Raw genomic sequence first — 14,479 nt, 5'->3', positions numbered from 1 at the left:
AGGTTTAGAATTTTCAGAATACATATATAATAAGTTCGACCTTAATTTGCATAGCATCGATAATTTTCGCCACTGATAATCTGTAGCATGGAAAAAAGCAGCTCAAATAGAAGTCCTACTAATAGATAAATTGCTGATACATCATTAAGTCAGTACAACTTCAAATTGCAGGATAACCAAGCCAAAGAAGGCGGTGCATGTCTCAAATAATCAAGGTGAAAGTTTGGCAACGAGCTCCTTGAGGACAGACGGGCAGCTGCTCCTCACATGCTCGAAGCCATCGTTGGCCACAACGGCCTTCAGCATATTGCCAGGGGACGCAAGGAACTTGAAGCACAAGTCCTTGAGCCCGCAGCAGGAATGTTGCTCAGCCAACGCCAGCGTAGTCGCTGCGGTGCTTGCGTCCATGTGATTGCAGAGCTTCTCGACGCAGACCAGCTTCAGCCTCTCGAGGTTATACGTGTCAATGGCAACAAGCACATGCTGAGCCATCACCACCACCTCCTGCTCATCGTCCATGGGCAGCTGAGAGTCGGTGTAGATGAAGTGGAGCATGGCCTTGAACACTTTAGCTTCCATGTCAGCGATGCGTACAGAAGCATCTGTGTTCTCCTTCAGTGGTCCAAATAACTCCGTCATGAACACCGCACTAGTGGAAAACGGGCCTTTGGCCTGGACCCTTTAGTCCCGGCCTGCCTCTGGGCCAGGACTAAAGGCCCGGCCACGTCGCCCCAAATCGCAATGCCTCCCACGAGGCTTTGGTCCCGGCCCGTAAGGAGCCTTTAGTCCCGGTTTGTGTCCCAAACCGGGACTAAAGGGCTACGCGGTGTGCAGCCCGCATGTGCGCCATCTTTAGTCATCACAAATCGGGACTAAAGTCCTCTGCCTATATATAGCACAGCCCCCCTCTCCCCTCTTCCTTGCATTTTTCTTGGATGAAAGAGTGTGGGTGTGTGCTAGCTCTCCATTTTTTTTATGCACTAGAGGTGTTTGTTGAAATGTGTGTTAGAGCGATGACGCTTCAGTTCACCGAACACAACTACGATATGAGATGCCTGAGCCACGCTTAAACCTCTTCCTCTTTATTTCTACTTATTCTAAAAGGTTAGCAACTATATTTCCTCGTTTAGACCGTGCGGTACTAATTTTTAGGATCGTGATTGTATTTGATATATTGTCGTATAACGCAGATGAACCATCCATGGATGTACGGTGATCGACGCACAACCGCTTACAGAGAAGGCGTGCATTCTTTTCGAGATGCAGCCGATGCGAACAAGCATGGTGGTGGCTTTATGTTTTGTCCATGTGTTGAATGTCGGAATGAGAAGGATTACACTTCCTCAAGAGTCATTCAGAGCCACCTACTTCGGTCCGGTTTTATGTCGGGCTATAATGTTTGGACCAAGCACGGAGAAAGAGGGGTTATGATGGAAGACGACGATGAAGAAGAAGAGAACGATTATGACAACTACCGATCTATGTTCCCTGAGTATGCTGATACCGCAATGGAAGACAATGAAGAAGAAGATCAGGATGAAGAACGGGAACCAGATGAGCCCGCTGATGATCTTGGCCGGGTCATTTCTGATGCACGGCGAGGTTGCGACACAGAAAAGGAGAGGTTGTAGTTCGAGCAGATGTTACAGGACCACAACAAATTGTTGTACCCAACTTGTGAAGATGGCCATAAGAAGCTGGGTAGCACACTGGAATTACTGAAGTGGAAGGCAGAGACCGGTGTGACTGACTCGTCATTCGAAAAGTTGCCGGTACTGATGAAGAAGATGCTTTCAAGAAAGAATGAATTGCCCGCCAGCATGTACGAAGCAAAGAAGCTTGTCTGCCCTCTAGGATTATACGTGCAGAAGATACATGCATGCCCTAATGACTGCATCCTCTACCGCGGTGAGAAGTACGAGAATATGGATAAATGCCCTGTATGCACTGCATTGCGGTATAAGATCGGAAAAGATGACCCTGGTGATATTGAGGGCGAGCCACCCGGGAAGAGGGTTCCTGCCAAGGTGATGTGGTATGCTCCTATAATACCACAGTTGAAACGTCTGTTCAGAAATAAAGATCATGCGAAGTTGTTGCGATGGCACATGGAAGATCGTATGAAAGACGATAAGTTGAGGCACACCGCTGATGGTCGGCAGTGGAGAAAAATCAAGAGAGAGTTCCCGAGATTTGCAGCTGACGCAAGGAACTTATGATTAGGTCTGAGTACAGATGGCATGAATCCTTTTGGGGAGCAGATTTGCAGTCACAACACCTGGCCCGTTACTCTATGTATCTACAACCTTCCTCCTTGGTTGTGCATGAAGCGGAAGTTCATTATGATGCCAGTGCTTATCCAAGGTCCAAAGCAACCCGGCAACGATATTGATGTGTACCTAAGGTCATTAGTTGATGAACTTTTACAGCTGTGGGCCGAACCAGGTGTACGTGTGTGGGACGAGCACAAACAAGAGGAATTTGACCTTCGAGCGTTGCTTTTCGTAACCATCAATGATTGGCCTGCTCTTAGTAACATTTCAGGACAGTCAAACAAGGGATACAATGCATGCACGCACTGTTTGGATCAGACAGAAAGTATATATCTGGACAAATGTAGGAAGAATGTGTATCCGTACAATCGTCGTTTTCTTCCGCCCAAGCATCCCTTAAAGAAAAAAGGCAAGCATTTCAATGGCAAGGCAGAACCCCGGGGGAAGCCTGTCATCCGTACTGGTGCTGAAGTATTTGAAATGGTCAAAGATTTAAAAGTAATCTTTGGAAAGGGTCCTGGCAGCCAACCTGTTCCTAACGGCCCTGATAAGCGCGTACCCATGTGGAAGAAGAAATCTATATTTTGGGAGCTACCCTACTGGGAAGTCCATGAGGTCCGCTCGGCAATCGACGTGATGCACCTGACGAAGAATCTCTGCGTGAATATTCTAGGCTTCCTGGGCTTGTATGGGAAGTCAAAAGATACACCAGAAGCACGGGAGGACCAGGAACGTCATAAAGGAAGAGATGGCATGCATCCAGGGAAATTTCAAGGGCGTGCTAGCTACGCTCTTACTAAGGAAGAGAAGGAAATCTTCTTTGAAGTCCTTTTCAGTATCAAGGTCCCGACTGGCTTCTCGTCGAATATAAAGGGAATCATAAATATGAAAGACAAAAAATTCCAAAACCTAAAGTCTCATAACTGCCACGTACTTATGACGCAAGTGCTTCCGGTTGCATTGAGGGGAATTCTACCGGAAAATGTTCGCCTGGCAATTGCGAAGGTATGTGCATTCCTCAATGCAATTTCTCAGAAGGTAATCGATCGAGAAAGTCTATCAGGGTTACAGATTGATGTGGTCCAATGTCTGGTCAGCTTTGAGTTGTTGTTCCCGCCATCCTTCTTCAATATAATGACACACCTCCTAGTTCACCTAGTCGAAGAGATTAGAATTCTCGGTCCTGTGTTTCTACACAATATGTTCCCCTTCGAGAGGTTCATGGGAGTCTTAAAGAAATATGTTCGTAACCGTGCTAGGCCAGAAGGAAGCATCTCCAAGGTCTATGGAACAGAGGAGGTCATTGAGTTTTGTGTGGACTTTCTTCCTGACTTAAGACGATTGGTGTTCCTGAATATCGGTATGAGGGTAGGCTGACAGGAAAAGTCACACTAGGAAGGAAAGCAAAAGTATGTATGGACGGGCATTCTTTCTCTCAAGCACACTACACAGTTCTACACAATTCCACCGTGGTGGCTTCGTATATCGTGAGACACAAGAATATTCTACGCTCCGAAAACCCAGGGAAGGCTGACTCTTAGATTAAAGGGGAACACGAGAAGACTTTCGGCAGTTGGTTGCAGACACATCTCATGAATGACGACACCGATGGAGATCAGTTGTACTGTTTGGCCAGGCCACCATCTTCGACTATATGTACTTTACAAGGGTATGAGATAAATGGGAATACATTTTACACGGTTGCCCAAGATAAAAAGAGCACCAACCAAAATAGTGGTGTCCGCTTTGATGCAACAAACGAGAATGGACACTGTTTGGAAACATATTACGAGTACATAGAGGAGATATGGGAACTTGACTATGGACCTACTTTTAAGATCCCTTTGTTTCGGTGCAAATGGGTGAAGCTGACACGAGGCGGGGTAGTTGTAGACCAAAAGTACGGCATGACAATAGTGGATCTCAACAATCTTGCGTACATGGACGAACCATTTGTCCTAGCCAATGATGTCGCTCAGGTTTTCTATGTGAAGGACATGTCTACAAAAACGAGAAAAAGAACTCAGCAAAAGAAGATATCGTCCGATGAGCCAAAACGCCACATAGTTCTTTCAGGGAAAAGAAACATCGTGGGAGTAGATGACAAGACAGACATGTCAGAAGATTATAATAAGTTTCATGAAATTCCGCCCTTCAAAGTGAAAACTGACCCAAGCATCCTACTGAATGATGAAGATTCTCCATGGCTACGACCCAGAAGAAAACAGAAATAATAGATAGGAATATTGGTGCAATAATGTATTAAACCTTTTATGTAATGCATGTATGGAATGTACTAAATTTCAAACACTTTTCATTTTCATAGTTTTGTCAAATTCTCAAATATGCAAAAAGAATTTTAATAAACCTTTGTAAGATATGAGTTCTCGTTCGAAACGCTAATACTTCGAGAGAGATTGTCCGTTTTGTACACGAAGTGCATCCAGTTTTTGTCGTAGCCCTCTCAACTTTTTAACACATGCTATGTGGGTGAAATGATGATAGCATGCCAACTTTCAACATTTTCAGAGTTCATTTGTAGTGCTTTTCAATTTTAGGGTGAACTAGCTCAAAAAAATAAGTAAATGGACGAAAAATACCAAATTAAGTCAGAAATTGTTGAAATTTTGTGATGTGCCTTTGAATGGTGCATTTTGAACACACAAAAAGTAAGGAGTTCAAATAAGTTCAAAAAAATGAAATCCCTTTCTAAGAGATGAGTTCTCGTTCGAAACCCTGATACTTCGAGAGAGATTGTCCGTTTTGTACACGAAGTGCATCCAGTTTTTGTAGTATCCCTCTCAACTTTTTAACACATGCTATGTGGGTGAAATGATGATAGCATGCGAACTTTCAACATTTTCAGAGTTCATTTGTAGTGCTTTTCAATTTCAGGGTCAACTAGCTCAAAAAAAAATAGTTTTCAATTGAAAATAACAAAATAGTTAATAGTTTGGATAGTCAAAATAATTACTTTTGAAAATAGAAAATAGTTTTGAATTATTTATTCAATTTCAAACACTTTTCATTATCATAGTTTTGTCAAATTCTCAAATATGCAAAAAGAATTTTAATAAACATAGTTTTTAATAGAAAATAATAAAATAGTTAATAGTTTGGATAGTCAAAATAATTACTTTTCAAAATAGAAAATAGTTTTGAATTATTTATTCAATTCCAAACACTTTTCATTATCATAGTTTTGTCAAATTCCCAAATATGCAAAAAGAATTTTAATAAACATAGTTTTTAATTGAAAATAACAAAATAGTTAATAGTTTGGATAGTCAAAATAATTACTTTTGAAAATAGAAAATAGTTTTGAATTATTTATTCAATTTCAAACACTTTTCATTATCATAGTTTTGTCAAATTCTCAAATATGCAAAAAGAATTTTAATAAACATAGTTTTTAATTGAAAATAACAAAATAGTTAATAGTTTGGATAGTTAAAATAATTACTTTTGAAAATAGAAAATAGTTTTGAATTATTTATTCAATTTCAAACACTTTTCATTATCATAGTTTTGTCAAATTCTCAAATATGCAAAAAGAATTTTAATAAACATACTTTTTAACTGAAAATAACAAAACAGTTAATAGTTTGGATCGTCAAAATAATTAATTTTGAAAATATAAAATAGTTTTGAATTATTTATTCAATTTCAAACACTTTTCATTTTCATAGTTTTGTCAAATTCTCAAATATGCAAAAAGAATTTTAATAAACATAGTTTTTAATTGAAAATAACAAAATAGTTAATAGTTTGGATAGTCAAAATAATTAATTTTAAAAATAGAAAATGGTTTTGAATTATTTATTCAATTTCAAACACTTTTCATTTCCATAGTTTTGTCAAATTCTCAAATATGCAAAAAGAATTTTTAATAAACATAGTTTTTAATTAAAAATAACAAAATAGATAATAGTTTGGATAGTCAAAATAATTAATTTTGAAAATATAAAAAAATTGAAACTATATGAGAATTTATAGAGAAAATTCAACCTAAATTCAAAGTGACCTCACTTTGAATTCAGGTTGAATTTTCTCCATAATTTCAATATAGTTTCAATTTTCAAATTTACAGTGAGTTTATAAGCCTGCTTTAGAGAGGAGCTCGATGGAGATGCTACGACGGGGTTTATAAACTAGTGTTAGTCCCCCTCGCTGGGCGAGGTGGGACTAAACTTATCGTGCAACCAGCGGAGGGGCTTTAGTCCCGGGTGGAACCACGACCCGGGACTAAAGGGTGTCTTTAGTCCCGGCTCGAGCCCCGACCCGGGACTAAAGGCCCGTGCTTCCCGCCTTTTGGTCTGCCGAAAAAGGGCCTTTAGTCCCGGGTCGTGGCTCCACCCGGGACTAAAGGGTGTCTTTAGTCCCGGTTCGAGCCCCGAACCGGGACTAAACATCCACCTATATAAGCGGGAGTTAGAAAATTTCCAACCCAAATCGCATTTCGTTCTCTCCTTCTTCCTCGTTCTCCTGCCCGGCGCGGCACACCGACGAACTCGACGACGCCGTCAGGCTGCCCGCCGTCCTCCTCGCCGCCGCGTGCCGTCCTCCTTGCCGTCGCCGTCGTCCTCCTCGCCGCTGCCTGCCGTCCTCCTCGCCGTGGTCGACGCCTCCGGCCGGTAAGCCCCCCGCCCCCTCCTCCCCAACACTCCGGCCGGTAGAAGAAAAGAAGAAAAAGGAGAAGAAAAGAAGAAAAAAGGAGAAGAAAAGAAGAAAAAGGAGAAGAAAAGAACAAAAAGGGAAGAAAAGAAGAAAAAGGAGAAGAAAAGAAGAAAAAGGGAAGAAAGGAAGAAAAAGGAGAAGAAAGGAAGAAAAAGGAGATGAAAAGAAGAAAAAGGGAAGAAAAGAAGAAAAAGAAAAAGATTTTTTTGTCATTTAATTCCTATTGTTATTAGCTTTGTGCTAGATTATTAGGGTTAGTAATATTTAGAATTAGGTTAGGGTTACAAGAAGAAGAAATATGAACAAAAATAAGAAAATAAGATTAGGAAAAAGGAAATAAGAAGAGGAGGAGAAGAAAAGAAGAAAAAGGAGAATAAGAAGAGGAGGAGAGGAGAATAAGAGGAAAAATAGAAGAAGAGGAGAAGTAGAAGAAGAGAAGTTGAAGAAGAAGCGGAGAAGAAAATAAGGAAGAAGAAGAAGAAGAAGAAGAAGAAGAAGACATTTCTACGTATATAGATGCTTAATTAGTGTTTCTTAGATTATTGCTTAATTTTGCTATTGTATATGCTTAAGTTAATAGTTTAATTTTGCTATTGTATATGCTTAAGTGTTAATAGTTTATTTTTAGCAAGAAAATTAATAGAACTAGTTTATTTTTTTAGTTCATTTTACGATGCCTATCCCGCATCCTCGTCGTCGACTTGGCGGAGGACACCTGCTTGATCAGAGGGGCCATGTCCGGGATTGGGCTCTGCCCGGCTGGTATTGGGATGTGCTACCTTCCGGGGGGCGTAGGTTGGTGAGGAGCCAGCCCGTTGTTGACCCGATCGTTGTTTGGTGGCGGTCGCGTGGGCCAGTGACGGAGCCGAGGCTTCTGGACACCGCGGAGGTGGTACGTCACCGTGTCAGCGAGGAGGATGAGCACGTCCGTCGCTACATGGTTGCGTTGGAGGGCAGGTTCGAGCATACGTGGCAGGTTCTTCGGGGATCTCACTGGAGCTATGATCCTGTGATGGTTCCTTCTCTTTGGGTGTCCACCGCCCGCGACGATACCCGCCGGGCGCTACGGTTCTAGCTGTATCAGTGATCCTATATGTATGATAGTATTCGAGGAGTATTAGTGATAATATTCAACGATGTACGGACAAAAGAGATGATGTAGTTTTGCTTATAATTGAATGCATGCTAATTTGAATACTACTTTATTTTACGATTTGGTTTTGCTTATTGAATGCTCAAATTGGAAAAGTACTCCTACTTTGAATACTATGCAGAAATCTAGGAGTCCCGGGTGGAGCCACGACCCGGGACTAAAGTTGTTTTGGAACGGAGTTCCTGATAGAATAATTCTTTTTTGGTACAAAGTTCAACAAAGTCCTTTGACACTAGACAATGTGACATATAGAAGGGTAGATGAGATCAGGAAAAATAGGATCATTTTCTACACATCTAGAATGTCACCATTTTGTTAAATCCTTAAAGGATAAGAGAATCCGTTAGACATATTTTAGAGTTTAGGTTCTAGCCAAGACCCGGGACTAAAGGTCCTCCTATATAAAATGACACTTCGAAGTTTCCAACCCCTCTTATATAGTTTGTTAGTTTATTAGTTAATCAAATGTCCGTTTTTTGCAGAACTATGGATCCACATATCAGGAACCTCGAAGAGGAAGAACTTCTCGAAGATATAATCAAAGACGGCCCCGACGTTGAACTAGCTGAATCTCCGTCGTCATATCTAAACCCCTCCGGATATGGAATGGAGGTCGACCGACACGAAGATGAAGCCGATGGGGCAGGAGATAGGTCCAATGACGGAGAAGGTGATAGCTCCACTGATGGAGAAGCCGGTGGAGAAATAATAAAGTACGGCGAGGTATACATATGAAGTTCGACAATCACTTGTAATATGTGAAAAATATTGGAGATAGCTCTATATTGTATACATATACATTCATTTGATGAATGTTTCTCCCTCTTAGGCCTCCACATCGAGCAAAGCTACGAAACGAGGCCCGACTAGAAAGTTGGATGCACGGACGCATTACACCTTTGAGGTGATATTGCCTACGGGCGAACCCAAGCTTCCTAAGAATGCTGCTGACACATTCAAGAAGCAATGCGGAGTTCTCGTTAGGGATCACGTCCCGATCAGCGTTCGGGAGTGGAACAAGCGCAAAGGGGCAGCCGATAGTGACTATGTCGCCAAAAGGTACAAAGATAATCTTTGGAATGATCTCATGTCACATTTCAACCTGCCAGAATGTAAGAATGAAGACGCCACAGACAAACTGAGGGCCAAAGTCAAGCAGTGGACTCTAAAGAAGATGGTCGAACTGTTCCGTAGCTGGAAGAAGAAGCTATGGAAAAACTATCTGAAGACAAAGAAAGTGCCAGTATTCGAGGGGTATCTAGCCAAGCAGGCGAATCACTGGAAGGCATTTCAAGAATACAAGGAGTCAGAAGATGCCCGGGCATTATCAGAAAAGAGCAAGAAAAATGCCGACTAGAAGAAATATCACCACAAGCTGGGGCCAGGGGGCTATGAGACTGCCATCCAAAGTGGGATAAGAAAGAGCAAGATCTGCTAGCTAAAGGCATCATACCTGAACCACTCCGTGATGAGTGGGAATTGAGAGCAAGAAATTGGTTCCTTGCGCATGGTGGTTCGTACAACGAAGAAACAGGGGACCTCATCTGCAGTGACGGTCTTAGGATACCCAGGGAGAATTGGAAAAAGATAGTGAAAGAAATTAAGGAGGGAAAAAAGAAAGTTTACTGCAGATAGAGAGAAAGATTTGCTCACACTGGTCCTCGGCAATGACAAACATGGAGGACGAACGCGAGGCTTCGGTCCTTCTTACCCGTGGTGGCTTGGGTTTGCCAGAGACCAAGACACTTACAGAAGCCGAGCGAGAGCAAAGAAGCGGCAGCAGGATGAGGAGAATGACAAGTTCAACCAGTTGCTTGCCAGGATTAACGAGCAACAGAAGCAGATTGATGAGCTTAGAGGAGTAGCGCGCCACGAAGATCCTGCATTTGATATTACCGGCGCCCCATCTAAGCGGAAAAGCAGCGTGGCTGAATCTGAGGCCCCGCCCGATGATGCACGAAGAATGATAGAGGGCGGTCCCGGCTACCCCGTGGATGGAATCAAGGAGTCAACATCATGTGAACTCCATCAGAAATTCAAGAACATATCCATGAAGGTGGCCGTCGGACAAGCTTTACCTTCTGGCCCTGATGCACGCTGGCATGGCCGTGAGATTCCAGCTGGCTTTGGTAAAGTCGGGGTGGATGAAATCATGGCGGGGTTTCATGATATGGAGCTCGACATAGCTAGACCCGAAGATGAGAGGACACCCGGAGAAGTACTGGGTGGAGTCATCCTATGGGACAAGAACTACATCAAGCTTCCAGGCTCGGCCCCAAGGACAACACCGCCTCCGAGTCGTCGCAGGTCACCTACACCTCCATCACCTCCAAGCCCTCCACATGACATCGGCCAGCACAACACGAGTCCATCTCGATCACCGCCGCCGGACTTGGGTCGTCCATCTCCGCCGCCGCCCGCTCCGGATACTAAGCGGAAGCGTGCCAGCAAGAACGCTCCGCCGATGATTTCTAAGAGACGGAGCCCCCCAAAGCGCAAACTGTCGCCCCTCCCAAAGGTACCTCATACTAATCTTCCAATCAGACCTTATGATCGTACCCCCGAGGAAAACGCCAGGATAGCAAAGGAACATCATGATGCGCAGATGAAAAAGAAGGAACCCGAGCCCCGCCCAGAATACACCGAGAAGCAAATAGCATATGCAAAATACTTCATGACCCTTCCATCACAGTATGACTTACACCATAAGCCTGATGACTATACACGCACATTGCAGAAGGAAGTGAAAAAGAGCAGATCACGTGCAAGTGCAAGTGGGAGCAAATCAAGTTCAACTACAAGCAAAAAAAGATCAGACGTTCCTCAGCTTGGACAACAGGCCAAACAATCGATCCCACCCCTCAGGGTGTTACCCGAGAATGTCCCCCCTCTGGTGCAGGGGCAAGATTTGGAATTAGCAAAGAAGTGGGCGAATGAATGGGGTATCCCGGTTGAAGACATTCTGGCTTCCCAAGACGACAGGTTACCAAGGCTGTGGTAGCCCCTAAGCCACAGTTTGTCATGGGAGCGCCTTTGGTCAGCAAAGATGATCTCCCAAGAAATATGCGTTACTTGCATACATGGTACTTAAGTGAATCAAAGAATGGGAGAACGATGATCGTGGTGAGTGTCCCACGGGAGTACTACGGCCTCCCGAAGAAATCCATATCGACTTTGATGAACTCTTCCAGATGTACAATGCCGACGCCCTCGACAAATCGCTTATGAGTTGCTATTGTCTGTAAGTTTTTCAATTCGTTGTCTACATATAACTTGTTTTGTTATTTCAATTCATTGTCTATATATAACTTGTACTCTATTATGCAGAATGAAGATTCTGGATTGTAAAAATGGGAACATCCTAAATATTGGATTTATTGACCCAGATAAAATACATATAGCGACGCTAACTGATAAACCCAAGGAGACGGAGGAAAACCTTCTAAGGTTTCTAACAGATCAAAATTTCTGTGACCACATACTGTTTCCATACAACTTCAGGTGAGGGTCTTTACTCTGTTGTGTCCATTCACTTATAAGTGTAATTGATAAGTTACTGACACACACACACACACACACACACACACACACACACACACACACACACACACACACATATATATATATATACACACACACATGTGCAGCTTCCATTGGATTCTGTTGGACATTCAAATTGATAAGGGAAGAGTTGATGCCTTCGACCCATTATCGAGACCCTTGGAACAGTTCCAAAGCCTGCAGGACATGCTCCAAGGGTAATTTCAATCATTCTTGCGCTCTATCGGTCTCTTTCGATGATTTTCTGATATATCAATTAATGAAAAACTTAGCAAATCATTATCCTTGTCGGGCAGGATTTGGAAGCGGTTCAAGTGCGTGACTCCCGGTATCGAGCCTGAGAAGCTGACCTTTAGAGCGTCTCAGGTAAGTAGTAGTATGATATACTTCTATTTTCAATACATTTATGATGCTAGATTATTACTTTGGTTATATATATTCTATTCTCGTAAAGTGCGACCAGCAGCCACGGGGGACGCATCTTTCAGATACTATGTTTGCGAGACCATTCGCACGTTTACCTCTGAGCACAAGGATCACAGATTCGACGTAAGCAATGAACATTCACACCTCTATTTTTACCCGTCATTCTTTGTTATCATGATTGATATTCATATTCATCTCCTCTTCTTATATAGTACACGACCATGAGGGAGAAGTCCCTACCAGAGCAACGCGCGATTGCTGTTGCAGAGGAGCTTGCGACCTTTCTGAGGACGGAAGCTATAGATGACAAAGGACGATTTAGTGCAGCTAGGGGCCGTTACTGATGTTGGTCCATGTAATCGAATAGATGGGCTCTAGTCCCGATAATTCAGATCTCCATATAATTGTATATATATGCTCGCTTGTAAGATAAGTTAATCTTATATATATATATGCATAATTATTTCATTTTAGAATTATATGAAAACTAATTCCCGAACACCAAACGAGGCAACACGTTAATCTCCCGAACACCTAAACCCTAAAACCCTAAAACCCAAAAATAAACAAAATCTGAAACTCTTTAGTCCCAGTCCGTGTAAAGACCCGGGACTAAAGGGCCTGCCCCTGAGGGCGCTCCGAGGCGCCCACGTAGAGCATCTTTGGTCCCGGCTTGGAACAGGACCGGGACTAAAGGTTAGGCCTTTAGTCCCGCCCCTTTGGTCCCGTTTGTTGAACCGGGACTAAAGCCCCTTACGGGCCGGGACTATAGGTCGTGTCCCCACTAGTGCCGACGACCGAGCGGCGAGCACGCACTTGTGCGCCGCAAACGTCTCGCCTCCGACCTCGAAGGTGACATCTGCCCCATCGCCGCTCGAGAGGAGCCGACCAAAGTGGCGTGCATGTCGGACGGCGGCGCGACGACGAGCAGCGAGATGGGCTCCGTGAATATCTCCCTGGGCACGGTGATCTCGCACCTGACACTGAAAACATCCAATTCCTGTCACGATTTATCTATCTTTTATCCGTTTAGTATCGCCTTTTAGCCATTTGAGTCGGCTCGTACACTACTGCTTTTTTCAAATGGATCGACCGTGCATCCAATATAACGCCTCATTTTCTGTCCATATAGAATGCCTATTTTATAATAAAAAAATTCCATGATTATAGATCATGCTAATGGCCATGACTGCTAAGAGTTTACGATGATGACTTGCCAGCGGACAGCATACATATGTCAGCCTAAAAAAACCTTAAAAAATACGTGGATGCACTTGCCAGTGATCAATAGACATGCCAGCACGCAAAATGAGATGATAGTTCAACCATGCCATCTCGATCGTGGTCATGCCCGCAAACTTGCGGACATACAAAAAAATATGACGCTCTCGGCCATGGATCACTCGTCATCGAGGTTGAGCACGTCGGCATGCATCTTCTCGAACCAAGACCGCATCCTTGGAGAGATCGTGCTCAAGTCCACCATCAGATCTCGACCCCTTCATCATGCAAGTGAGCCGGACTTCTCTTGCTCTGGTGGTGGCTTTGGTGGCCTCGATCTCGAGCATCTTCACTTGCTTCTCTGACTTCAACGCGAGCTTCTTCCTTTGGATCTCCATAAAGGCCTTAATTTATCGTCCTTGTCTTGCCGGCGCTTCTCCTCTCTTGAATTCTTGTTGGTGATCGTGCCTTGCAGAGTAGCTTTTAAGAGCAACTCTAGCAGACCCTGTATAATTGCGACCTGCAAACGCGTTTTGCAGTTCGACGAAGTGGGGTTTTGCGGGACGAAATGTTGCGCTGCAGAACAGAACCCGTATAATCAAACTGCATAATTTGAAATAAAACATTCGTGGACGAAATTGAAACCATATTCTACATATAACATGGTCATACAAGCTACATTCACAGCCTGCAGAACATACTAGAGGGGGAGCACACCTACTGGAGCTCATCGGAGCTCACCAAAGCTACTAGCTATCCTACCGCACTACGCAAAATTGAGCGCACCGGAGTCGAGCTCGTGCGGTAGTAGATGCGCAGTGTACTCAGTCGTCATCGGAGGAGGAGGAGAGCTCGATGTAGATGCGCTCCTGCGCAGTCGCTTCACGGCGCCACTCCTCCACCTTGCGACCGAAGGCGAGGGCCAACGCGACACCCTGCTCGTAGAGCATGGTGTCGATCTCCTCCTCCCTCCGATGGCGCTGCTGGTCCTCTTCTACCTCTCGTGCACAGCAGCACGGGCAGAAGGCTTTCCGCCTCCGCCGGAGGGAGGAAATCCTTCGGTCCGACGACGGCCCCGGCACGTCGCTCCGGCACCGCCTCGGCCTCCGGCTCCATCTTCACCGACGGGAGCTCTTCGAGCTCCCTCTTCACCGGGGGGAGGGAGGAG

At 44.0% G+C, this 14,479-nt stretch overlaps 1 pseudogene; it reads right to left on the bottom strand.

The window, feature by feature from the left end:
* Positions 1-210: 210 nt before the first annotated feature.
* LOC123450814 lies at positions 211-13,709 on the bottom strand (annotated as a pseudogene).
* Between the last annotated feature and the right edge of the window lie 770 nt (positions 13,710-14,479).

This window comes from Hordeum vulgare, chromosome 4H (assembly GCF_904849725.1).
Source record: "Hordeum vulgare subsp. vulgare chromosome 4H, MorexV3_pseudomolecules_assembly, whole genome shotgun sequence".
In the NCBI taxonomy this organism is placed as follows: Eukaryota; Viridiplantae; Streptophyta; class Magnoliopsida; order Poales; family Poaceae; genus Hordeum; species Hordeum vulgare.
The sequence above is the reverse complement of the archived record's forward strand: the minus strand, read 5'-3'. Positions and strand labels throughout refer to the sequence as shown.